The sequence below is a fragment of the Mustela nigripes genome, chromosome X, assembly GCF_022355385.1.
Source record: "Mustela nigripes isolate SB6536 chromosome X, MUSNIG.SB6536, whole genome shotgun sequence".
Lineage (NCBI taxonomy): Eukaryota > Metazoa > Chordata > Mammalia > Carnivora > Mustelidae > Mustela > Mustela nigripes.
The window spans coordinates 88,323,280-88,351,038 of NC_081575.1; the positions used below are offsets into that span (position 1 = coordinate 88,323,280).

The window sequence follows — 27,759 nt, forward strand, 5'->3', positions numbered from 1 at the left end:
GTCGAGAGGCTGCGGGCGTCAAGACCAGGAAGCTGCACGGGGGCGCCGGAATTCGCTGCTCGCCGCGCCCGCCCTGCAGCAACGGTGGCCGCGGCCGCCTCCTCCTCCTCAGCCGGCGGCGGCGGCCTCTTCCCTCTTCTCCCCTCGGGCCGGGGCTCTAACTGAGCTCAGACGGGCTCCGGGCGGTGCGTTTCTCCTGCGTCACCTCCTCCCGCTCCTCCTCCTGCAGTGGCGGCTTCACCTTCTCGTGGTCGCCGCCTCTTTCCCCGCTCCGGGCCTGGTCGCTTTGCTGCGGCTCGCTCCTCGCTCCCGGCGCCGACCGGAGCACCGAGGGCTGAGGCGGCCGCCTCCCGGGAGAGAGGCGGCAGCGGCGGGCTCCCGCGAGGCCTGAGAGCTGAGCAACGCGGGGAGGGGCTCCGCGCGGCAGAGGCCCGGACGGGCCGGGTGCTGTGAGGTTGCGGCTCCGACAACGGCGGAGACTAGCTTCCGCAGCCGCGGACGCCCGTCCTCGCCAATATGGCGGATCCGGCAAACCAAAAAAAAAAAAAAAAAAAAAAAAAAAGAAAAGAAAAAAAAAGAAAAAAAAAACGCTCGGCCACTGGCGGCGGCGGTAGCGGCGGCGGCAGCAGCACTGGTGGCGGCGGCGGCAGCAGCGCGGCGGCGCAGACTCCCACTAACCCCAGCACCGCCCAAAGCCGTGATGATCCCCCGCCCCCATCTAGCCCCGCCCCCCACAAGGCCCGCCCCCTGGCCCTCCTCCTTCGTCTCCTCCTCCCCACTACCCCCCCTTCTCGCTCAGCTGCTCCTTCTGCTCCCTTCCCCGACACCCTGGGCCGTCGAGCCAGGGAGAGTTGCGCGTGCTACCAGGGAAGCCGGGCCAGGCGCGAGGCGCTTGGAACCCGGAGAACTGGAGTGGGGGAGGGGAACACAATGCGGTACAGATTGTTCACGCAGTACGGTGTCTTTCCGTCGGCCCCTCGGGGATCGCGCTACGTTCCAAACCCCTCGTATCAGGAGCGATGTGAGAACAGAGGTGACACGAGGACAAGGAAAAGTGGGGGAAGGGAGATCCGGAAGGATCTGGCATACCACGGCGGAGAAGGAGCTGGGAGATTTGGCAGTGTGTGGCCAGGAAAGGGTTAATCGCGCAAACCGCAGCTGCGTCGCTCAGAGTTTGACTTGGGCCGCTTGTTTTTGTTCCATTGTGAACCGTGGCCCCGGCGGCGAGTGCCCGGATGATGACGTCACCAATCTCCCCCCTTTTCCGGGATTGTGGGGGGAGGGGTAGCGGAAAGACAAGATCTTGAGACCACGCGCTGGGCGGTCTCACCCGCGGTGCGTTGGGGTCCCGGGGGCAGAGCTGACCCGCGTCACTTGGCCCGTGAGCCAGCCAGGCCCGTTGGGCGGGTACCTTGGGGGTGGCAGCAGTGCCAGGTCTCCAGGGCTTGGCCACCTGCTCCTTGCCGATAGACGGAAGGTGTGGCTATCTCCTGCGGGGTGGGAGGGGGGTTACGTGGAGGTTTGGGGGAACCTACCCCCCCCTATAAAGCAAGTGCTCTGAGAAATTCATTCCCTTGATCCTGCAGCTTCAGGACCTGTAAGCGCCTGGGCTTCCTCACAACCTTACTGTGACCGACCACCCTCTGAGCATAGGAGCCCTTAGAACAGCAAAGAAAGATCTATAAAGTGACATGGACGGCACAGCGACAAAACAGTACTGAACAGCAAGATTAGGTTCTTTTGCCAAATCAATACAACTAACATAACACAATTAAAAAAAAAAAAGTGTTAGAATCGCCAAAGGCCTTAAGAACCCACTACATGCACCATGTATGTCATGGCCTATTTTCTACATGTTTATATTCCAAAGTAAAGGTTATCAGGCTAATTTCAAATAAATGGTGTGCTTCGATCAATTCTATATAATCTACCTCTGAGACCAAATGAGAAAAGAAATGCAGTTCCTAATCTACCACATTTCCTTCTGACTTAAAAAAAAGTGCTTTTGGACACTAAATGCAAAATTGTCGCAGACCCTTATAAAATAAGATTGTTATATTTTGTATGGAAGAGAGTTAGATTTAGTTATGCTATGTTAATCTATAACAGAGTTGTTAAAATGGAATCCAAACTAATTGGGTATGACAGTACATTACTAGTATCTTAAATTTTAAAATCATTTCTCTATGTGTTACTAAACTCATGTTTTTGCCCCAAATTATCTAACAAGGTATCCAAGAAAAAATTCATAGCCCGAATAATTCATAGCACATTTTACCTTGTTTTTATAAGTATTTCCATGAATGGCTTTTCTTCTCCATTAGCTTATGAGCCCCTAAAGAGCAGACACTACCATCTGTGTACACTGTAGGTTTATTAACCGCATGATTTTACTTAATCCTCAGAACCCTGTGAGGTAGCCAAAACTTATATTGCTATCACTAATTTTAGATAAACAGAAAGGATCAGTGATTTGCCCATGGATTGGAAAGGACAGGATTGGAAAGTGTTGAACAACCGGTCTTTTAACCCTATTGAAAGTGCACCTTTAATAAGGATGTTGGGGCACCTGGGTGGCTCAGTGGATTGAGCCTCTGCCTTCCGCTCAGGTCCTGATCCCGGGGTCCTGGGATCGAGCCCCGCATCCCTGCTTCTCCCTCTCTCTCTGCCTGCCTCTCTGCCTACATCTGCCTACTTGTGATTTTTTTCTCTGTCAAATAAATGAATAAAGAATATTTAAAGAAAAAAAATAAGGATGTCTACCCTCACCAATTCTGTTCAACATTGCCCTTGTGGTTCAAACCACAGCAAGAAAAAGAAAAGGCACACAGGTAAGAAAACAATTAAATCACTTTTATCCTCTATTTGCAGATGACATGATCTTATATATATAAACTCCTGGGAAATCTACTATAGAACACTATTAGAGCTAATAAATGAGTTTGGCAAAGTTTGCAGGATTTAAGATCAATAATAAAAAAGATTATATTTTTATTTATTTATTTATTTATTTATTTATTTGACAGAGAAAGAGAGATCACAAGTAGGCAGAGAGGCAGACAGAAGCAGGCTCCCTGCTGAGCCGAGAGAGCCTGATGTGGGGCTCAATCCCAGGACCCTGAGACTATGACCTGAGTCGAAGGCAGAGGCTTAACCAACTGAGCCCCCCAGGTGCCCCCCATGTATTTTTATATACTAGCAATAAACAATCTGAAAATGAAGTTAAGAAAACAATTCTATTACATCATGACATCAAAAAGCATAAAACTGTAATGAATGAATTTAACAAAAGAATTTAACAAAAGAAATCCAAGATTTGTACAATGAAAACTACAAAACAGGGGCGCCTGGGTGGCTCAGTGGGTTAAAGCCTCTGCCTTTGGCCCAGGTCCTGATCCCAGGGTCCTGGGATCGAGCCCCGCGTTGGGCTCTCTGCTCTTCGGAGAGCCTGCTTCCTCTCTCTCTCTGCCTATGTCTCTACCTACTTGTGATCTCTGTCTGTCAAATTAAAAAAAAAAAAAGAAAAAAGAAAACTACAAAACAACATTAGAAGAAATTAAAGATGACCAAAATAAATGGAAAAACAGCCCATGTTCAAGGATTAGAAGATTTAGTTTTGTTAAAATAGCAGCACACCCCCCAAATTGATCTTCATAATGAACCCAATCCCTATCAAAATCCCAGCAGGCTCTTTTCGCAATAAGCACATGAAAACATGCTCAACATCACCAGTCTTGAGGGAAATGCAAATCAAAACCACAATGAGATACCACTTCACACCCATTAGAATGGCTATAATTAAAAAAAAGAAAAGGGAAAATAGAAAGTGCTGGCAAGGATATGGAGAAATTGGAACACTTGTGTTCTGCTAGTGGGAATGTAAAATGAGGCAGCTGCTATAGAAAAGTTTGGCAGTTCCCCACAACCTAAACATAAAATCACCCTATGGACCAGCAATTCCACTCCTAACTATAGACCCAATATAGAACGAGAATTGAAAGCAGGGACTCAGATACTTGTTCATCCTTGTTCAGGGCAGCACTATTCACAACAGCCATAATGTGGAAACAGTTGAAATGTTCACTAACAGATGAGTGGAAAAACGAGATGTAGTGCACAATGGAGTATTATTCAGACTTCAAAAGGAATGAAATTCCAACACAGGCTATAACGTGAATGGACCCTGAAACATTATGCTAAATGAAAGAAGCCAGACACAAAAGGTCACATATTGTATAATTCCACTTCATAACGTACCTCAAACAAATTCATGGACAGCCAGCAGAAAAGAGGTTACCAGAGGCTGGGGGAGGAGGGAATGGGGAGTCATTATTTACAGGGTAAGGTAAAGTGTTTCTGTTGGGGATGATGAAAATTTAGTTCTGGAAGTGATGGTTGCACGACACTGTGAAATGCACTCAACAATAACCAGTACCCTTAAGAATGGTTAAAATGATTACTTTTAGATTATATATATATTCTACCATAAAGCTTTAAAGAGTGGGAAAAAATTCACTTTCATATGTTTTAGCCTATAAATGACACTCCCACCAGCAGTTCTAGGGGGAAATTCATCTATCAGGTCAAACTCACCAGCAACTCACTCTTTCCTGTGCTCTGTGAAGCTACCGTTGAGCACTGTGGCTCCCAAGGTGGGTGTGGCCTACAGGACAGCCCACTTTTGACACCTTCCATTCAGTTAATGTCCTAGGCACTGAATAGTTTTAAGTTGAAAGAATAGGTTCAATGCCATAGTGCAAGCTCCTTAAAGTCCATATTGTCCAGGCCTTCCTTCTTACTTCCTTCATTTTAGTTTCTTACTCTTTTTAAAAAAGATTTATTTATTTGAGAGAGAACTGCGCATGCAAGAAGGCAGGGGGAGGAGGATCTAAGGAAGAGGGAGAGAGAATCCCAAGCAGAGTCCCTACAAAGCGAGGAGCCCCAGGTGGGGTTCAATCTCAAGACCCTGAGGTCAAGAACTGAGCAAACATTAAGAGTCCAACCCTTAACTGACTGAGCTACCCATGCACCCCTTGGTTTCTCGTTTCTAACACCCGTCTTCCTTTAGCTTTAAAACTGTAATGTTTTACTTCCTGGTTCTATCTTGGTAGAGCAAAGCCTTATCATATTACATTTCCTCATAAAATTTCCCACTGCACTCTTATTTGTCCAACCAGAAGTGCTTAATAAGTATACTCATTGTTTACTAGGACACTTACCTTAAGGAACAGACACAAAGCGAAGAAGTCAGAGAAAGACAAATGCCATAGGATTTCACTTATATGTGTTACCTAAAAACCAAAATAAAGCAGAAACAGACCCCAAAATATGGAGAACAAACTGGTGGTTGCCAGAGGGGAGGAGGCTGAGGGTGGGGGAAAAACGGTGAAAGGGACTGAGAGGTACAGGCTTCCCCTTATGGAAGGAAAAAGTAGGAAGTACAGGACGAAAGGTACAGCATAGGGAATACAGTCAACAGTACTGTGTTGTATGGTGACAGATTATAGCTACACTTGTAGTGAGCACAGCACATCTATAGAGTTGTCTAATCACTGTGTTGTACACCCGAAACTAAAAGAACACTGTATACCAACTGTACTTCAATTAGAACAAAAAAGGAACAGAGAACTTCTTGGATAAACTGATAACTAGTTAATACTTTCAGGGCCACACATTCCCCAATCTAGAGACAAGGGATTGACTATTTCATACTTGTTAAAAGGTCTTCGGGATTAATGGCTAAGCTAATATAAAATTGGTTATATGTCTCCTAGAGAAGGCTTTGTGATTTGAATGGAATGATGAAAAGTCCCCAGTGACTTACTATCTTTCATATAAAAATGTGGTAAGGGTCGCCTAGGTGGCTTAGTCGTTTAAGAGACCGACTTGTTTTCCAGCAGGTCATGATCACAGCAATGTGAAATCCAGACCCGCGTTCCACTCAGTGGGAGTCTGCTTAAGATTCTCGCTCTTCCTCTGCCCTTTCCCCAACTCATGAAAACCCATGCTCTCTCTCTCTCTCGCCAAAAAATAAATGAGTAAATACATCTTTTGAAAAAAAGAAAAGTAGTCTGTCCTGCTGTGGGAGAATCTCTCTGAAACTTACCTATTCCAGGCAAGGACCTGTATGCAGACGCCAGGGATGTCTCACTGCTTTTATTCTAGGGTTTTAGAATCTCCCAGGTTTTATTTAAAATTCGAAGGGTTGTGTTTTATGTATTTTATATAAACTACCATGGGACAAAATAATCTGATCCTTTTATTTTTACTACTAGTCTGACTTATGTCATCTAGGTTTAAGAAATACTCACTTTCTCAGTTGGAGAATGACAACTATGCCTCCTTAGAAGCCTGGATCATCCTGTTATGTTTATGGCATAAGCAAATAACCTCAGCATGAACTAGGGCTGCTGATTATGCCTCACTCACTCATGGCCCACTGCTAGTTATCTTGAACTCAGAACTCCTTAAGAGTGGTATAGCTCAGCTCTGTGTGTCTGTCCCAAGGAGTCCAAATGTTCCAGGTCTTATCTAGCTAAAATATAAGCCTCATGATTTAAAATGTGAACCTGCAAAGTCCACCAGATTATCTCAACCATTTTTTAAAAAAAATTTTATTTATCTACTTAACAGAGAGAGAGATCACAAATAGGCAGAGAGACAGGCAGAGAGAGAGGGGGAAGCAGACTCCCTGCTCAGCAGACAGCCCGAAAGCAGAGGCTCAACCCACTGAGCCACCCAGGCACCCCTTCAACCATTTTTATAATCAAAACTGCACTGTAGGGGCGCCTGGGTGGCTCAGTGGGTTAAGCTGCTGCCTTCAGCTCAAGTCAGGATCTCAGGGTCCTGGAGTCCCGCATCAGGCTCCTTGCTCGGCAGGGAGTCTGCTTCTCTCTCTGCCTCTGCCTGCCACTCTGCCTGCTTGTGCTTTCTCTTCCTCTCTCTCTCTCTGACAAATAAATAAGCAAATAAAATCTTAAAAAAAAATTGCACTGCAGTCACCCAGACCAACCATTTGGTAATTCAAACACCAAGTCAAAGTCTTACTACATTCTCTCCACATGGTTGCAGCCTGGTAAAACCTCAGCTCCATCCTGCTTTCTGTCTTAGCACACTCTCCCTATTTTTTCTTGGCTAGCCTGGAAATTTTGTAATAATGCAAAATTTCAACCAATTTTTCCTTCTGTTAGAGTTTCTTCAAAGTCCACTCTAATGTGGAACTATTTACTGCTTATGCCAGAAAAAAAGTAATCACTATTCAGTCCAAGGTTTTGATCACCAATTTCAACATGTTTGTGGGAGGGAGGTGGTTTCCCCCCACATCACCAATTAATGATTCTTTGACACCAGCTAGGTATCCTACAATTCAATTCTGACACGACCCACCCAGAGATAGCATCCCATTCTACAGGTTAAGGGACCAGTCCTACCAAAACTGCCCTTCGCTTCAGATGGCAATCACAATTCCAGGTTGTTACCTGTGCTTCTGACAAACCAGCTATAGACTGAAGGGTCCAATGACCCCCTCCCCAACCTTGGGTTATAGATTAAGGGCTCAGTCCTACAAGACTGTCCCCCCTTACCCCACTTTAGATGTCAACTACAAATCCAGGATGTCACTGGTGCTTCTGTCCAAATGGCTCTAAATCAAAGGTTCGCATGACACTGACCGTGGGTTCCATTAATTTGCTAGAGCAAGTCGCAGAACTCAGAGAAACATTTTACTTACTAGATTATTGACTCATTATAAAAGGACAAAAAACTCAAGAACAGCTAGATGAAGAGATGCATAGGGACTGGTACAGGTAAAAGGCATGGAGAGTCCACACTGTATCTAAGTGTACCATCCTTCCATATCTGCATTTGTTCACCAGCCTGGGAGCTCTCTAAAGCCTCTCCTTTTAGGGTTTTTATGGAGCCTTCATTGTACAGATTGTATCGATTAACTTCATCAATGACCACTGGTGATCTGTTCAATTTCAAGTCCATCTCTACTCCCTGGAGATTTAGAGGGGTGGGAGTAACTGAAAAAGTTCTAACCCTCCAATCATATAGTTGGTTCTCCTGGCAACCAGCTCCCATCCTTAGGTGCTCTCCAGAAGTCACCTCATTAACATATACCCAGTGGTGGCAGAAGAGGAGCTTGTTATGCATAAGAAGACACCCATTCCACTTTATGGCTCTGAAGTCATAAAGTTTCAGGAACTGTGGACAAAAGTCCAAATATTATGACAAAAGATGTTCTCACTGCTCTACTGCTCAGGAAATTTCAAGGATTTGGGGAGCTAGCTATAAGCCAAGAACCTTGGACGAAGACCAAAGACGGAAGTAATATAGGCTTGGTCATTTACTGAGCAGGGAGCCCAATACAGGGCTCCACCCCATGATTCATGACCTGAGCAGAAATCTCAAGTGGGATCTTCAACCGACTGAGCCACCCAGGTGCCCCCGTATATGTTCTATACATATATAATCTAATCTATACATATAATTACTTTATACATGTAAGATATAATAAAGTGTTATTTCTCTAAATATATTCTGCAATTCAAACTCTTCACAAACACAAAGAGGTTTCTTTCAACCAAATTTGTTAAGGTTTCCAGTTTTTGTTTTCATTTTTATTTGTCTTCTAAGCATTACATTTTTGTCTGCTAGAAACAGCTATTCTTTCTTGGCTCTTGGGTATGCATTTTGCCTCCTTTAATTTTAGGTAAAATTTACTTTTTTTTTAAATAAAAATGCAAGTGATTTGTCAACTATATTGCATCAATTTCTCCCTTCTTTTTATTTCTGGGCTCATTTCAGGACTTCTTGCTTCTTCTTGGGTTGATCTAGGTAATGCAGAGGACATGACTGTTCCTGCTCTGTTTTTGGGTTTGCAGAGTCAAGTAAGAGGTTTACAGAATGTGCTATTTGTGGCTGCACTGTTCACTCGGTTTGCTCAAGGACTTGGAGAAAAACTATACTGTTTCCAAATCAGCCACTCTTTTCTGCTTTATCAAGTCCTTCAACAAACATGGGACTATATATCAAAATAGTGATTTATAATAGCTTTTCAATGTGTGCTAGGAATGCTAATGTAACAGGTGGTGTAATCAGCCTGTTTCAAGCCTAACATGGACACCAGATGCTTAAACAAAATAAAATCTGCATGTGTGTCACAACAAAAAACATTATTGTATATGTGATATAACATTACAAAATGTCTGGCACATGGGAAAAATTTTCCTTACGTCCATTACCAAAACCAATGACCAGTATCATTTTGGTGTATTAACCTCCAGATTTTTTTTCATATGAATACTCCTTTAAAAAATTAGAGAAATAGGGGCACCTGAATGGCTCAGTGTATTAAGCCTCTACCTTTGCTCAGGTCATGATCTCAAGGTTCTGGGATCAAGCCCCGCATCAGGCTCTCTGCTCAGCAAGCGGAGTCTGCTTTCCCCCTCTCTCTGCCTAACTCTCTACCTACTTCTGATCTCTTTCTGTCAAATAAATAAATAAAAATCTTTTAAAAAAATTAGAGAAATAATGTAAACGAATTTAGAAAGTTTGTAAAATTGAGAAACAAAACAACCCTTATAATGCTAAAATGTGATTGTTGTAATTTTGGTCTATTTGCCACTAATCTTTAAAAACTGTATTTCCTTTACTTATTTTGAAGAATACTAGATATAGATACATATCCTTTTTAAAAAACAAACATTTAATCACTTCAGAGAACATTCACTCATGCTATCTATTTTCTGTACCTTGCATTCTGTCACTTAAGATATCTTGCAAATGGGGCATGTGGGTGGCTCAGTTAGGTGAGTAGCCAACTCCTGGTTTCAGCTGAGGTCATGATCTCTGAGTCTTGAGATCAAGGCTGCCATCAGGCTCTGCACTTAGTACTGAGTCTGCGTGTCCCTCTCCCTCTGCTCTGTCCCCCAACTCGCTCTCTCTTGCTCTCTCTCTCTCCCTCTAAAATAAATAAAATCTTGGGGCGCCTGGGTGGCTCAGTGGTTTAAGCTGCTGCCTTCGGCTCAGGTCATGATCTCAGGGTCCTGGGATCGAGTCCCGCATCGGGCTCTCTGCTCAGCAGGGAGCCTGCTTCCCTCTCTCTCTCTGCCTGCCTCTCCAACTACTTGTGATTTCTCTCTGTCAAATAAATAAATAAAATCTTTTAAAAATATATCTTGCAAATCTTTCTGTATCAGGACATCTTAGAGCTGACATTTTTGAGTACATAGTATTCTGCTGGGTGGATGCAGTGTAATTTAAATAGCCAGTCCTTGGGGCACCTGGGCTAAGCATCCAACTCTTGGTTTCAGCTCAGGTCATGATCTCAGGGTTTTAAGATAGAGCCCCACGTCAGGATCCATGCTGGTGTGGAGTCCACTTGAAATTCTCTTGCTCTCCCCCTGTGCCCCTCCTGCTCGTGCCTTTTCTCTCTAAAGTAAATAAATAAATCTTAAAAATAAATAAATAAACAAATCAACAGCCAGTCCTTTACTGATGCACTATGTGCATTTGCCATTTTTTTTTTTTTTAATCTTTTGTTGTTGTAAGAAAATGCTGACTTCCAGTTCTGGTCCAACATGTAAGGATCTTGAAATTCATCAATGCCATCCTTACATGGGAAGTTGAATAGATTGAAAATCAATAATTCCTATCAGATAATCAGAAATTTGAGGTCACAGAGCTAAGTGCTGACTCCCCAAATCAAGAGATAGGTAAATACAAGACAGTCACAGTTTATTATAGCAGAAGCCTTAGAATGGAAGCCGAAAGCTGGAGCCAGTCCTGAATAAAAAAAACATAAACTGGGGACGCCTGGGTGGCTCAGTTGGTTAAGCAGCTGCCTTCGGCTCAGGTCATGATCCCAGCGCCCTACGGTCAAGTCCCACATGGGGGTCCTTGCTCGGCAGGGAGCCTGCTTCTCCCTCTGCCTCTGCCTGCCATTCTGTCTGCCTGTGCTCACTCTCTCTCCCTCTCTCTCTGACAAATAAATAAAATCTTTAAAAAAATAAAATAAAATAAAAACAAAACATAAACTGTAATGATGAATCACCAGAGGCTCCATGTGGACAAGCTAGAGTTCAGAACTCTGGAAGTGAATGAGTGTGTGTGTGTGTGTGTGTGTACGCATGTACACACATGTGTTCAGGAAGGTCCAGTTCAATTTTACCTCTAGGAGTTCCACCATGTTTTCAAGAGAAATAGCCCTCTTGTTTGTCAGTAGGGGTAGGAGAAAGTAAGCCTAAGGGGGTAGGGGGTGGGCTTCTCTAGCCTTTTTGAGATGAATACTCAGCTATAGCCCCAGCCCCCTCTAGCCTTTCTGTCTCACCTGAATTGGAGGGAAAAGAAATAAATGAGAAACACTTGCGAAGGTTACAATTCAGGGGCTCAGGCTCACTAAAGAATGAGACCCAATCATAGGGCTACAGACTGTTTCTCCTCCCCATCATGTGACCATATCACTAAGGGCCATTCATCACAGTTCCTTTCCCCAGCACATCATGCCCAACTTTCAACCAAAAATTACAAGACATACAAAAGAGGAGACAGAGCAAGCATCAGAACCAAACTCAGATATGGAAGAGATGTGGGAATTATAAAACCAGGAATTTTAAAAGTCTATGATTGGGGCGCCTGGGTGGCTCAGTGGGTTCAAGCCTCTGCCTTCAGCTCAGGTCATGATCCCAGAGTCCTGGGATCGAGCCCTGCATGTGGCTCTCTGCTCAGCGGGGAGCCTGCTTCCTCCTCTCTCTGACTGCCTCTCTGCCTACTTGTAATCTCTGTCTGTCAAACAAATAAATAAAATCTAAAAAATAATAATAATAATAATAATAAAATAAAAGTCTATGATTAATATGCTAAGAGCTCTAGTGGGAAAAGTGGACATGTAAGAATAGGTAAGTAATAATAAGCATAGAGCTGGAAACAAAGAATCGAAAGGAAATGCTAGAAACAAAGACATTATAAGAGAAATGAAGAATGCCTTTGATAGGCTTATTGGTAGATCAGACATGGCCAAGGAAAGAATAAATGTACCTGAATATATGTTAACCTAAGCTTCCAAAACTGAAATCCAAAGAGAAAAAAAGAAGAATGAAAAAGAACAGAATATCCAAGAATTGTGGGGAAATTACAAAAGATGTAACATATGCATAATAGGAATAACAGAAAGCAGGAGGGGGAGAAAAGGGAACAGAAGGAATATTTGAAGTAATAATGGCTGAGAATTTTCCAGTATTAATGACACAAACCACAGATCCAGGAAGTTTAGAGAATACTGTGCATGATAAATGTCAATAAATATAGTCCTAAACATGGCCTACTCAAAATGTAGAAAACCAAAGATAAAGAAAAAATCTTGAAAGAACCCAGAGGGGAGAAAACACCCTACCTACAGAGGAGCAACAGTTAAGAATGACACTGGATTTCCCTTCAGAAACCAAGCAAACAAGAAGAGAAGAGTGAAGAGTGAAATATTTAAAGTGTTGAGAGAAACTACCAACATAGAATTTTATATCCAGCCAATTATCCTACCAAAGAGAAGGATATTCTCAGACAAAAATCAAGGGGATCTGTTGCCAGTAGACTGACTTGCAAGAAATGTTAGAAGAAGGGCTTCAGAAAAAAGGAAATTAATCCAGGTCAGAAACTCAGACTGACACAAAGAAAGGAAGAGCACTAGAGAAGAAATCAATGAAGGTCAAATAAAATATTTTATTTTTTGTTCTTAATGGATCTAACAGATAAGTTTGTTCAAAATAGCAACAGAGATAATGTTAGCAATAACAACACTTAATAAGCTGTAAGTGATATAAATGACAGCAATGATATAAGGAACAGAAGGGAGGAACTGGAAACATTCTGTTAAAAGGTATTTTTACTCTCCATGAAGTGAAAGAGTGTTACTTGAAAGTGGATATGGACTAGTGGCAAAAGTATACTGCACACTCTAGGGCAATCACTAAAAAAAGAAGTATAACTGATTTGCAAAGAGAGGAAAGGGAACAGACTAACACAAAATGTTTGGTTAAAACCAGAGAATACAGCATTCCCACTTTCCCTGCAGCAAAGATATGGAAACAACCCAAGTGTCCATCAATGGATGAATAAAAGAAAATGTGATACACATACACAGGAGTATTATTCAGCCATAAAAAAGAATGGAATTGGGGCGCCTGGGTAGCTCAGTCGGTTAAGTGTCTGCCTTCAGTTCAGGTCATGGTCCTAGGGTCCTGGGATCAAGTCCACATCAGGCTCCCTGCTCAGTGGGGAGTCTGTTCCTCCCTCTCTCCCTCTTCCCAGACTCTCTCTCTCAAATAAATAAAATCTTAAATGAAATCTTGCCATTTTATGACAACATCATGGATGGACCTTGATGGCATAAATGAAACAAGTCAGACAGAAAAAGATAAATACCATATGATCTCACTTCTACGTGGAATCTTAAAAAAACAAACAAAAAGCGCACAAACCCATAGATATAGAGAATAGATTGGTGATTGTTGGGAGGGTGGGGGCTGGAGGGGCCGGGCAAAATAGGTGAAGGGTATCAAAAGGTATAAACTTCCACGGTGCCTGGGTGGCACAGTGGGTTAAAGCCTCTGCCTTTGGCTCAGGCCATGATCTCAGGTCCTGGGATCAAGCCCTGCATCAGGCTCTCTGCTCGGCAGGGAGCCTGCTTCTTCCCTCTCTCTGCCTACTTGTGATCTCTATCAAATAAATAAATAAAAATATATTTTTTAAAAAAGGTATAAACTTCCAATTTTAAAATAAATGTCATGGGGACATAGCTTACAGCATAGATATTATAGTTAATAACACTATATTGGATATTTGAAGGTTGCTAGAGTAAATCTTAAAAGTTCTCATCACAAGAAAAAAATTAACTATATATAGTGATGGATGTTGACTAGATGCATCGTGGTGATCATTTCACAATATACACAAATAGCAAATCATGTTGCACACCTGAGAATAATATATCAATTATAGCTCATTCCAAAAAATAAATAAATAAATAAATAAAATGGATGGAAGGCAAAAACTAAAAACCAAAGAATGAGGACAATGAATGGAAAACAGGAACAAATATGGCAAATATTAATCCAACTAGATCAATAAATATCCATGGTTTAAATACACCAGGTAAAAGAAACTGTCAGAGTAGACTAAAAAAATAAGACCCAACTATTTGTAGTCTATAAGAAACCCACCTTTTTCTTTTTTAAAGTAGCTTCCACACCCAGCATGGGGCCTAATGCAGGACTTAGGGACTCATGATCCTGAGATCAACTGAACAAAATCAAGAGTTGGATACAACTGACTGAGCTACCCAGGTGCCCCCAAGAAACCCAATTTATATAGAAAGACACAAATAAGTTAAAAGAAAAGGGACCATAAAAAATGTGCTGTGCTGACAATAATGTAAAGAAAGCTAGAGCAACTATATTAATTTCAGACAAAAATACTTCAATGAAGACATGTAACTTTTTTTTCTTACTTAGAAGACAGATGATCTCTTTCTCTTCCAACTTTTCTGTTTTGGTTTGTTTTCTTCTTTTATCGAGGTATACAATATTCACAGTAATAAAGAGTATAGCTTGATGAATATTTTTTTTTGCCTGAAACATTTTTTTAAAAGATTTTATTTATTTATTTGACAGAGAGAGATCACAAGTAGGCAGAGAGGCAGGCGGAGAGAGAGGGGGAAGCAGGCTTCCTGATGAGCAGAGAGTCTGATATGGGACTTGATCCCAAGACGCTGAGATCATGACCTGAGCCAAAGACAGAGGCTTAATCCACTGAGCCACCCAGGCGCCCTCTTTTCTTTTCTTTTCTTTTTTTTAATTTAAATTCCAGTTACTTAATGTAGTGTTATATTACTTTCAGGTATACAATACAGTGATCCCACACTTCCATACAATACCCAATGCTCATCACAAGGGCCCTCCTTAATCCCCATCACCATGTCACCCATCCCCTACACCCCTCCCTTCTGGTATCCATCAGTGTGTTCTCTATAGCTAAGAGTCTATTTCTTGGTTTGCCTCTCTTTCTCCCTTTGCTCATTTGTTTTGTTTCTTAAATTACACATACGAGTGAAATCATAAGGTATTTGTCTTTCTCTGACTTAGTCTGCTAAGCATAATAATCTCTAGCTCCACCCATGTCGTTATAATTGGCAAGATTTCGTGAATTTTTACATACATACATATATTCTCCACAGTTTTAACAATGTTAATTTTGTTAATAATGTGAACAATTTAGCAGTTACTGTTTTAAGCTCTCTTCTAAGAACTACACGTGTACTAATTCTTTCAATCCTCATAATAAACCTGTAAGTTAGGTACTATTATCATCCCATTTTAGAGATTAGGAAAGTAGGGAACAAAGTAAGCATTTCACCAAGGTCATATGGTCTATAAACTCGGAGCCAGAATACAGATCTATGCAGTCATGTCCCAGCACCTGAGCGCTTAACACTCCTATAACTACATGTAAAGATAATCATGGAAGTGGCTTAGCACAGTGTCTGATGCACAGTAAATATTCAATAGCATCATCGTTTTTACTCTTAGTATTATGGTTTCATTGAATCTGGGGTGTCATCAGTTGCAAGACATCATTATTTTAAATTATACTAACAAAGAAAACACTATCAATCATAATAATTGAAGACCATATTTAGTGTTGTAAGATGCATTCCAGTTTCAAAGATCTTAAGATGTAAAAAAATGTACTTTGTAGAATCAATGAAATTCAGTATTACTCTATATAGTTTTGTAGTTAGTGCAGTTTAATAGCTTTAAATACCATATATGTACCAAACCCTCCCCCTCACGTTTATATATTCAGTCCTGGCCACTTCTTTGAACTATAAACCCGCATCTCCAACTGCCTATTTAATGTCTCCATGTGGGTACCTCAAAAATCACGTGTCTGAAACGGAGTTCTCGATAGCCTTTCCCATCCTCGCATACAGCAACTCTATCCTTCCAACGTTTCAGGCCCAAAACCATGGTGTCAACAAATTCTGAGGTGTCTATCTTCTTTTATTTTTAATATTTTATTTTTATTTATGCGACAGAGAGAGGACACAAGCAGGGGGAGCGGTAGGCAGGGGGAGAGGGAAGAACAGACTCTCTACTGAGCAGGGAGCCTGACGTGGGGCTCAATCCCAAGACCCTGACTTGAGCTGAAAGCAGATGCTTAACTGACTGAGCCACCCAGATGCCCCTGAGGTCTCTACATTCTATATAAATCCAGAATTCAGCCACTTCTCACCACCCACACTGCCAGTACAACTACTCCATAGAGACTGCAAGCTGCTCACCTACTCCATGCTCTCCTCTTCTTCCTGGGCACACATTTCCCAGCCTCCCTTGCAGTCAGGTGTGGCCACATGCAAGAATGAGAGCACGAATTTCATATACCATTTCCAGCCTGTCCATGTAAACCTCGCAAACATACTAATGTATACTTTTCTCCCCTTGCAGCCAGCTATAACAGAGACAGCTCCATACCTCAGTCCTAAGGATGACCTTGGTAGCCACGTGTAGAAGCAAGCAAAGCCTCAGTCAGCCCAGGTTTCTGAATGACAGCAGGGAGGGCTGTCCCAGTGACCTGTTCACCTACCCGGTCAGGTAAGATCAGCAATAATGAAAGTTTTGTTGTTTGCACCAGTGCACAAGAAGGAAAATGATATTGGAGGATAGAAAGATGGAGAGTCTTGTCTTGTTAAACAGCAGATGTTACCTGTAATAAAAGAAAGTTGCACGAAGTGCCTCCAGACCCTACAGCTTTCAGAAAGGAGGATGGTATGCGATGTCAGGAGTATGAATTGATGGTTACTTGCTAAAGTCAGCAAGGTGTTAAAAGAAAGCTCAGGCAAGAATGGGCTGGTTAAGCTGCAGAAACGGTAAGATATTTGGGGATGCAAGACTAGAAAAGCTGACTGCTAGAGAGCCTGGGTGGCTCTTGAGCCTCCGACTCTTGATTTTGGCTCAGGTCATGATTTCAGGTTTGTGAGACTAAGCCCCACGTCCAGCTCCCTGCTGGGCATGGAGTCTACTTGAGATTCTCTCTTTCCCTCTGTTCTATCTCAGTATCTTGAAAAAAGGAAGGGAGGGAGGAAGGGAGGAAGAAGGGAGAGCTGACTGCTTCTGTATCCCAAATAGTAAGACAAGACTGAAAAGGGCTTTGTGTGACAAAGGTGGAGGGGAACAACTCCCTCATGACATCTGGTGCCCCTGCATATCTCCACCTAGGCCCCATAAACAATGGATCTGCAGTCTGACCCAACTCAGGGCCAAATCCTCTGTGATGCCTCCTGGAATAAAGGAAGTTAAGCACAGGGAGTTGTTATAGTGCTGCTTCTCGCCCCTATCTTATGGGAGACTGTCACAAGGCCATTTCTTATCCATCTCCCTGGTCTGGGGGAGGGCGACCCTTTGTAGCTTCCCCGCTAGGATCCAGTTACCAGCTTCCATGGCTTTCTCTAAAACTGCTTACCTGTAGTTTAGAAGTGGCTTTTCCACAGCAGTGACCGATCACTCTGGTGGTCTGTCATTTGGTTCCTCATGTTCAGTGTTACCCTGTGGAACCGCCTGAGCTTTTGACACAAAGGCTTATAAAACTCCTTAAACAGGGGCACTCTGCCCTAAAGTGAGTGACAATCAGACAGAAGGTAGTGGTGCCCTTCTCATCTAAGCCTGCTCTGTTAAGTTTCAAAAGGGAGCAGCGCAGGAACAAGGAGACAGATACGTAAGGCAGACGCCACAACCACATCTAGGAAGAGAACGTGGTCAACGTCTAAAACAAAAAGATCAGAGGACTACTGAGGTTTTGAGGGAACTGAATCACCAAAGAAATCAAGACCTGGCCTGAAAAAGCTATGAGATTTAGAACAACCCTTGGGCAGGAAGCGATCTGGAAAAGCAGAGCGAGTCTCTAGTCCCTATCATTATCTCTCTCACATCCTTTCCTTCTTCTTGCCCCCCTCACACTCTCTGTACCAACCAGCCTCCTTATCATTCCTTGAACATGATAAAGCACATTCCCACCTCAGATCCTTGGCCTTGCTGATTCCTTCCTATCCCCGAAAAAAGTTTCTTTTCAGATATCTATGAGGTAGTTAATATTTGCAGATTTCACATCTTTAGAGAGCGCATCATGGGATCCCAGCCCTAGAATACAGGCGGATAACTGAGAGAGATTCTATGTAGCTTTCTCTCCATAACTCCCACACCCACAGGCACCAGATCCACTGTTGGTTGCATAAAAGAAAAGCTAGGTATAACCTAACTACCGCCCCGCCTTGCTCATGCAAGGCCCTCAGAACCCCCACAAAATGCACTTAGTTATTTCCAAGAGTGGCTAGGGGTTGTCACGTGGGCTCAGGAAAGTCCCATCCAACAGTCTCCATGAGACTCTACTCTCAGCTGGAGAGCACACACTGCAGCCACGCTGAATTCAGACTCCCTGAGGGTATTGGTACCTCCAGCTTGAGTACCGTAGTTCCACCTTGGTGGCCCCTTAGGGAGTAGGGTGCAGAAGGTGTCTGTTGCTTTGTGGCATGGTTAGGGCGAACAGCTCTCACTCGTGTTATCTTCTGCTAAAGGAACACAGATGAGGGCCAGATGGGATATGTAGGATAAGGCAGCTATGTTACATCCTGTAGTAAGAGCACTGGCACCCTCCTAGGTCACTTGCCTTCGAGATACTCTGAAACACAATTTCCAATGTGTGGGGAGCAGGGTTCCCCACAATGAGGAACAATTCTTAGACACCAACAGGGTACCTGAGAATTCAACTCAATTCTGACACTAACTACACCTGGAAACGAGTATCAGATTCTACAGGTTAAGGATTCAGTCCTACAAGACTGCCACCAGTCCTCCTCCACCCTCAATGCCACACACACCTCTCCTCAGACACCAGTCACAAAAGCCGTTTGTTACTTATGCATCTGACCAATGGCTATAGATAGATAGGAGGTTCCAATGATTACCTTCTTGGTAACTCAATTCAAACACCAGTTGTAAGTCTATGTTGACTTGTCCTTCGGACTGACCGGCTAGGTTCCAACGACCTACTCCTTGGGTTTTCATCTGCTCGAGCGGGTCACGGAATTCAGAGAAACATTTTACTTACTAGATCATTGGTTTATTATAGAATGATATAATTCAGAACAGCCATTCGGAAGAGAGGCACAGGGGGAGGTATGGGAAAAGGATGAGAAGTTTCCATGCCCTCTCCAGGTGCGCCACTCTACCCACAGTTCTACCTGCTCACCAACCCCTAAGCTCTCTGAACCCCATCCTTTTAGTTTAAATCAATGGCCAATGGTGATTGATTCAATAACACCCCCCCACACACACACACACATACCCATCAGAGGGGTGGGACTGAAATTTCCAACCTTCTAATCACAAGGTTCGTTCCCAAGGCAACCAGCCCCATTCCTTAGGTGCAGTCCAAGTCCTTACTCCTAAAACGAAGACCTAATATATGTCTTATTATAAACCACAATATCACAGTCCACCCTGGTCTTCGAATATGGATTCCTCATAGCAAAACAATCATAAAACTCAAGAGATATCATCCAGTCATTAATAACTATCCAGTCCAGCATCATACGGAGGACGAGCAGTCCTCCTCGCAGATGGCTTTCATGCCATCCCCTCAGGTCCCAAAAACAAGAGTGCACTACACGGCTTCACTCTCTCAGGCATCTGGTATACTCAGGCTAAGAAGGAACAGCACCTGTTCGAAGCCTCTTTGGTGATGTCAATGTAATATTGGATTTCCCTCATTATATATAACCCCTGTATTCATTCCCTTACCCCTCAGCTACTATTTTTCTTCCCCTTCATTTATACCCAAACCTTCCCACCTCTGGAAGGGACATTAGGTTTGGTCACTGCGCTGGGGTAGACTCCAGGCGGCAAAACTAGTCTAGCAAGTCCCTCCCCCTCAGTGCAGTTCTAGTCAGATAAGGTGAGGTTACCCACGTGCAGAACTGGTGGGCTATCTTTACCGCCAGCTGAGTGTTCACTGTTAGCCCCAATTTCACCAAAAGGGGTTAAGGCCTATCCTGCCCCATTGGGCCCTTAGGAATTCGGACACAAAAGTTAAAAATACACAGTTGCAGTTTCTTGCTTAGGAATCGATGCAGCCCCCATAGGGGTCCTTGTGACACTGCGTCGAGTAGAGAAAAAAAAGTTGAGGCGGTGTGGAAAAGAATACTAGCACCTTCCACACCCTCTCTTCCCCAGATCCACCAGAAAAACAGGAATCTATCCAGGGGTTAGCCTCCTCGTGTTCGCACTGTGTGTGGGAACACACTGGTGCAAGCCTGTAAGCCAGCCCCCTTCATGTGTGTCTCTCCTCCTTGCCCACACTGACCCCCCACTTTTAGACAACCACTGCTTTTTTTCTTTAAGATTTTTTATTTATTTATTTGACACAGAGAGAGCGATCACAAGTAGTCAGAGAGGCAGGCAGAGAGAGAGAGAGGGAAGCAGGCTCCCCTCTGAGCAGAGAGCCCAATGCAGGGCTCGATCCCAGGACCCTGAGATCATGACCCGAGTCGAAGGCAGAGGCTTAACCCACTGAGCTACCCAGGCTCCCCGACAACCACTGTTTAATCGCCCCCTTCATTCTCTGTCTAACTAGTACTTTGAGGAGGATATCCCTGACAAGTGTTGGTCATTATCAGCTGTAAAGTACATTCCCCCGTCTGAAGTGTGGATGGCCTGTACAAAGTAGCGCCCTATCTTCAGTTCTGGTTCTTTCCCAGCATGGGAGTGTCCGCCTCTCCCACTGGGAAAGCAAAGCCAGTCTAGAGTCAGTGACTCCTGCTGTCAGGACCCATTCATGGTGCCCCCCACTCCCTGCTGCCAGCATCAGGCTCACTCGCCAGCTATGTTAAGGTCTCTCCCACCAAAAAATCTGCCACAAGGCCATCTGCAGTCTCTGTCTCCTTTGCCAAAACAGAACAATTCTTACTAACATTCTGTGCCTCAGAAGGTACCAGAGGAACAAGTCTGGAACCAGCCCATCTCTGCAGTGTCCACTCATCTCATGGACCTAGGCAGCCACCTCCAAGGAGCACGTGGGGATGTGTTTGTTCAAACCACCTTCCAAACCCAGAAGGGAGTTCTTCTGATGGGCGTTGACATGTCCTACCTTAATACACCCCTTAAATTTCCATAGGACTAGGCCCTGCATGGGCATCTATTTAATGGGCCACGTTTCCACCGCCCTCCTGCTGACCAGCAGCTCAGCCCACTGGTTACTGCCCATTAGTCAGTAACAAGTCAAACATACTGGCTTTTTATCACAGTTCAGTTCTTCCATCACGGCTAGTGAAACAGCATGCAGTTCAGGCCACTGAGCTGGGTTTTTTACCTTTTTCAATCAGAATGGAGGCCTTCCAAGCAAGATGATGTCCATTCTACCCCCCGCCCCCAACCGTGGAACTTCTGTCCACATTTCAAGCAGCTCTTTATCTGTCAGTCGGGAGCTGTTTATAGGTACTAAGTGATGAGAGAACCCAGCAAGCTCCCCATACCATTCCTGAGTCAGTCCCAGGGGAAAAGGGGCTCCCTGCTCCTGAGGAAGCTTCTGCTGGCATTCCCTAGGCACTGCCATCCCCATTAAGGTGTTTTTCCAACATCATTCTAGACATTGTGGGTATTTCAGGTTTCAAGATCATGTATGTCCCTCACCTTCAATTAATACCCCACACAGCAAGGTAGCAAATGCCTTTCAAAAAAACTCCCTTCCCCAAAGTCCCAGTAGTGGTCACTGGGAGGCGGTCCCAGGCTCTTGCCATAAGCTTCAGTCTACACTCTATGAAGCGCTATTGCCAAGAATTGGTTTCGACCAGCATTCCAGTTTACACCCTCCACTGCGTGGGCTCAGGCATCTTACTGGTTCCCATTTAGCAGGTCTACTTATATTTATTGCTCGAAGGGCATATGTATATGCCTTCTGTTACTAGGTAGGGGAAGGATTCCCATCAGATACTATGTCCACCCCTTATCAATCCCTAATATTTTGCCTTTTAACCATCAGGTAAAAGAAATGCAATCCTTTCCCATAAAGTCTATTCAAACATACAAATCCTCCTACAAACTTTTACCATGATTCTATCAACTCACATTCCTAGCTGTAGCCTCTGTTAGGACTTCATCATCAGGTTATATAGGGTAGGGAAGTGTTCCTCAGCCACATTTAATATCCATCCCCATAAAGCATTCAGGTAAAGTCAACATGATTTCCTTAGAGAGTATTGGCTTCAGCATTCCAACTTTCATAATCCTATCAATCCTGTGTTTTGACATTCTGTCAATCTAACTGTGGCAGGAGTCAGGGCTTTACCAATAGGTTCTGGTACCATGGTTTATGGGACTCCCAGATCAAGGACTCAGGGAAACTTCTCTTCTCTGACCACTTTATGCACTTCTTGTGCTACAAAGGCTCTGGGTCCCCAGTGAGAGGGTCAAGCCAAGGGACCCTAACCCTTTTGTCAATCTTTTTATCTTGATTAATCTGCCAAACTGCTCACTCACGCAGTTGCTGGTCTGGTACTTCATTGTAATTTTTGCCTTCCAGCTTGTAAAAATTTCTCTGAACAGGGATAAATAAAGCAGAATTGTTTGGGGCCGTTTAATGTTGGGGGAGCAACAGGGGTCCATTTGGCCTGACCAACATTAGATAGGGCTATATTAAAGCCTTTGTCTTTATCCCATCAGTGTTTTATTCATCCTATTTCTTTTTTTAAAAGCTTACGCAATTTATATATACTAAACAAAAAAAACAAAAAACCCAGTTCACCCATTTCTTACTAATCATCTAAAAATTTCCACCTGGCTGGGATGAGTCCCCTTTATGTTTCCTCTTTGTTTCGCTCCTATCAATATTCACTTTATTCACCATATTTCTTAGTAACTTCAAAATTTTCCACCTAGTTCAGCAGCATCCCCTGACTCTCCCCATTGGCTTGTTAATTAACCTACAGTTTCTATTAGCATCTGTAAGGTACCTGAAGAGAAACTGAGACAAGAAATTTGATGAGGCTTCCCGAGCTGTTTTTTGGTTTTGCAACAATGAGGTTACACGGGGCACTCTCTGAAAGGGATCCCCTCAAGCCACAGCATTTACCCTGACCTGGGTAATGGGCATACTGGACGGGTTAATATCTCCGTCATCATAAAGCCAGTCCCAGATGCCTTGCATAGGAAGCCTATCAGCTGGCTTCATCGGGGTTCCCACTTGGCATTGATGCAGGTTAAGGACAGTCCCCTTTCTAAGAATTAACAAGGTGGCTTTCATGCAGTCCACCACCTCGGGAATGTCTGGATCACTAACAGACACCTGGGACTGTTCCATAGTGACCGGTGGGTCCCACAGCCACCCAAACACGCTCTTCCACCCAGAGGAATTCAGACCAGAAACACCAGTGGCCCCCAATCAGTTACTCCCCCAAACCCGTTCAGTGAAACTTCCTCAGGAAGCCGAGGATACTGACAGACAAAATGAAAACAACTCTTTCACACTACAGCCCCCCTAGTTTCAAAAGTTTCCTGGTTTTACCCTTCCCCCACAGTACTTTTACCTTGGGGGGCCGCTTTGAGGCTAATGGCCAAAGCTCAGACTCACTGAAATCGGAATCTGGACTAACATCAAAGTCCAACTGAGCGTTCCCTTTTAGTTTAGCTATTACAGATAACAATGACCAAGGGATTGAATATTTTGCCTTTTTCTCATCAGTATGCACTTCCTTATTCCAACTGCCCAGGAGCTGAGTCCTTGTTTAGTAACTGAACGCAGCACAGTTGCTGCTCCGTTCCTTGGGTGACCACATGGACACCCAGGAATAAAGAGCTTCACCACCACTCTCCTTCCCTTCATCCTTTCTTTTCCCAAACCACATGCTTCTGTGAGCCACGGACAGTCGAGCAAATCCCAATTCACTAACACCAACCCTTTTGGGTTCCCGGACCCAAATCCAAAACTGGGGCAAGGGCTTTCCACACAATAGCAAGCAAGCAAGCAAGCAAGCACTGACACCAGCAGTTGAGTCCCAAGAATTCAACTCAATTCCAATACCACCTACCCGGAGATTGCACCAGACTGCCCAGGTTAAAGAGTTCAGTCCTACAAGGCTGTTCCCCTGCCCCCAGCCACCCTACACCAACTTCAGATGCCAGTCGCAAGGCAGGCTGTTCCCCTGCTTCTGACTGACCAGCTATAGACTGGAGGTTCCAATGACCATCTCCTGGGATTCGATTAATTTGCTAGAGCGGCTCACAGAACTCGGAGAAACATCTTACTTACTAGATCACCGGTTTGTTATAAAAGGATATAACCCAGAAACAGCTAGATGGAAGAGATCCACAGGGCAAGGTATGGGGAAAGGACGAGGGGCTTCCATGCCCTCTCCATGCCCTCTCCTCGCCACTGTGCCCAAAACTCCACATGTTCAACAACCTGAAAGCTCTACGAACGCGGTCCTTTGGGGTTTTATGGAGGCTTCATTACAAAGTCAGGACTGATTTAATCATTGGCCATTGGTGATTGATTCAACCTCCAGCCCCTCTCCCCTCCGGGGAGGTCAGGGGGTGGGACTGAAAGTTCCAACCCTTTATTCATACTTGGTTCCCCTGGCAACCAGCCCCCATCCTTAGGTGCAGCCCAAATGTCACTCATTAACATAACAAAAGACACCTTTGTTGCTCTCATCACTTCGGAAATTCCAAGGGTTTTAGGAGCTGTATGCGAGAAACGAAAGGGAGGCCAAATTTATATTTCTTATTACCAATCACAATATCACAGCCCGTAAACTGCAACCACCTTTTGGAGGACATATTTTTAACATCTAATGCAAGTTGCAAATATGCATTCTATCTGACCCAACATTTCTTCTACTGTCTCGACTCTAGAAATAAACACTGCTGAACAGGTACAAAGATGCAGGGACATGAACATGAATCATAGAATGTGGGTGCATATGCACCCTTAATAAGGAATATTACGAAGCAGGTGAAAAGAATGAGATGGGGCGACGGGGTGGCTCAGACAGTTAACCGCCTGACTTTTGGCTCAGGTCATGATCTCTGGATCCTGGGATCGAGCCCTGCCTCAGACTCCCCTGCTCAGAGGGAAGTCGGCTTTTCCCTCTGCCCTTCCCCCCTCAAATAAATAAAAATCTTTTTTTTTTATAAGAGGTTTTTTTTTTTTTTTTTTAAGATTTTATGATTTATTTGACAGAGACAGGTAGAGAGAGAGAAAACAGGGAGAGGGAGAAGCAGGCTCCTCCTAAGCAGGGAGCCTGATGCACAGCTGGATCCTAGGACCCTGAGATCATGACCTGGGCTGAAGGAAGCCGATTAATCAGGTTAGCCACTCAGGTGCCCCAATAAATAAAAATCTTAAAAACAAAAGAAAGAAACGAATGAGGTGGGTGTATACGTCATCATATGGAGTGACATACAAGACAAACTGTTTAGTGAATAAAGCAACTTGCAAAAAGATACGTATTACTATGCAAAAAAATTAAACCTACACATAAAGCCATATATGTTTTAAGCATATATATGTAGAAAAACACATGTAAATGATAAGCGGTAACACTGGCTGCCTCTGGGTAGGAGGGAAGAGAAGGAAATCAGAACTGGGGCTGGTGACAGAGAGAACTTCAGTTTTTTCTTCCTAACTGTCCTTCAAGGACAATTAACGCTTCCGTAATTAGAAATTAATGTTTTATAAAGGGCATCTGGCTGCGTAGCAAAATCGCCGAGCCGCCCCCACCTTCTTTATCACTTTAGTGCACACTGGCGCAACTTCCAATTCGTGGCGCCTGTATTGCTTGCCACTGGAACCTGCTCAGCTGCTGAAGTTGGCTTTGCTACCCATGTGGCAGACCAGGAATGCTGGGGGATGAGCCCCCCGAACGCAGCCCTCAACCCATGACTGATGGGAGTCCGGGTACCTCTCATCGGGGACCAGTCGGGAGGTAGAAAGCGCGTTAGTTAATTTGAACAGACGGGATTTACTATTTAAAAAGCAAAACAAACAAAACGTTAACTAGGCATAAAGTTGTTGAGCTAACTCGAGCGGTGAAAAGAGAGGTCTGAGGGATCGTCAAGAAAGTCAGCGCAGGAAGCGGCTACCAGCCCCAGGGCTGGGGTACAAAGGAGAGAGAATGGAATTGTTACAACTTTGAACCTTGGAGGAAGGGCTCGGTGGAACTGGGACCGAGACCCCTGAGGAGGGGGTGCTACTCACCTCATGCTGGTGTTGCTGATGGGGGTGGGATAAGTCTGGTTTTGTGAATCCTGGAAAACGACGAACCGGATTCAGCTGCAGACAACGAAAGGCGCTGCTGGGGCGGCGGTGAAGAAATGTTCTGGGGGAATGCTGACAGCAGCAGGAAGCTGACAGGAGGGAACAAGGAAGAACAGAAAGGAGTTTAAGTCGCTACGTCCTCCTCCCGCCTTGCAGTCTCCCTCTATCGCCCCCTATAGGCGGAGTCTAGCAGGAAGTCGTGGGCCAAGCTGAAAAGCGAACGCTCGCTTCCCACCCCCCCCATCAAAAGGCAGAGTATAGAAGAGTGAGTTTGAAGCTCAATAACTTAATAACATGCGGAAAAATAGAGAATAGTTTAATAAATCCCAGTTCATCTGTCACTCAGCTGTAAGGGTTACTACTACTTTGGCTTTCTTTTCTTTTTTTCTTTTTTTAAGATTTTATTTATTTATTTGAGAGAGACAGTGAGAGAGCAAAAGAGGGGAAAAGGTCAGAGGGAGAACGAGACTCCCCATGGAGCTGGGAGCCCAATGCGGGACTCAGTCCTGGCTCTCCGGGATCATGAACTGAGCCGAAGGCAGTTGCTTAACCAACTGAGCCGCCCAGGCGCCCTACTTTGGCTTTCTTGCTTCATTTATTTCCCTCCGTACTTACCCCCGCCCCCTCCCGGGACTTATTTTAAAGGAAATGACATAATTTCACCCATAAATACTTAAGTCTCTAACAGGATACAGACTTTATGAACACAGTACCATTATCACACCTAATAAATTTAACACTGATTCCTTAATATAATCGAATACCTAGTCTGGGTTCAAGTTTTCCTGGTTGTCTCAAAAATGGCTTTTTAGGGGCGCCTGGGTGGCACAGTGGGTTAATACATCTGCCTTTGGCTCAGGTCATGATCCCAGGATCCTGGGGTCAAGCCCCACATCAGGCTCTCTGCTCAGCGGAGAGCCTGCTTCCTCCTCTCTCTCTGCCTGCCTCTCTGCCTACCTGTGATTTCTGTCAAATAAATAAATAAATAAATAAAAACGGCTTTTTACAGGTGGTTTCCCTGAATCAAGACCCAAATAATGGCCAAGTATTGTTTTTGTTAACATAGCTCTTAATTCTCTCTTCATCTAGAATCCTTTCTTCCCCTTTCCCCATTCCTGTATATCATTTTTATTCACCAGAGGAACAATATCATTTGCCCTGTAGAATGTCCCATATTCTCAGTTTGTCTGGTTGAATCCTGTTGGTATGATTTCACATGCTCCTCTGTCCCCTTTACTTTCTGGAAGCCCAGTTACATCTGCAGCCATGGCTAGATTCAGGTTCAATTTTTTTGGCAAGGATATTTCATGGTGAGCCGTGTACATCTATTACCCTTCACTGGAAGGCACAAGGGCCATTTTTTTTAAACTGAGGTAAAATTATTAAATTGAGCTGTACTTT

At 44.1% G+C, this 27,759-nt stretch overlaps 1 protein-coding gene across 2 annotated transcripts in view; it reads right to left on the reverse strand.

Moving 5' to 3' along the window:
- Positions 1 to 26,499, reverse strand: part of USP9X (ubiquitin specific peptidase 9 X-linked) — a 162,332-nt gene extending 135,833 nt beyond the window's left edge. The window contains exon 1 of one of the 2 annotated variants that reach the window (XM_059385039.1): positions 26,299 to 26,499. The gene's annotated coding sequence lies outside the window, so the exon portion shown is untranslated. The remainder of the gene's footprint in view (positions 1 to 26,298) is intronic. The other variant, XM_059385040.1, reaches the window with a different exon arrangement.
- Between the last annotated feature and the right edge of the window lie 1,260 nt (positions 26,500 to 27,759).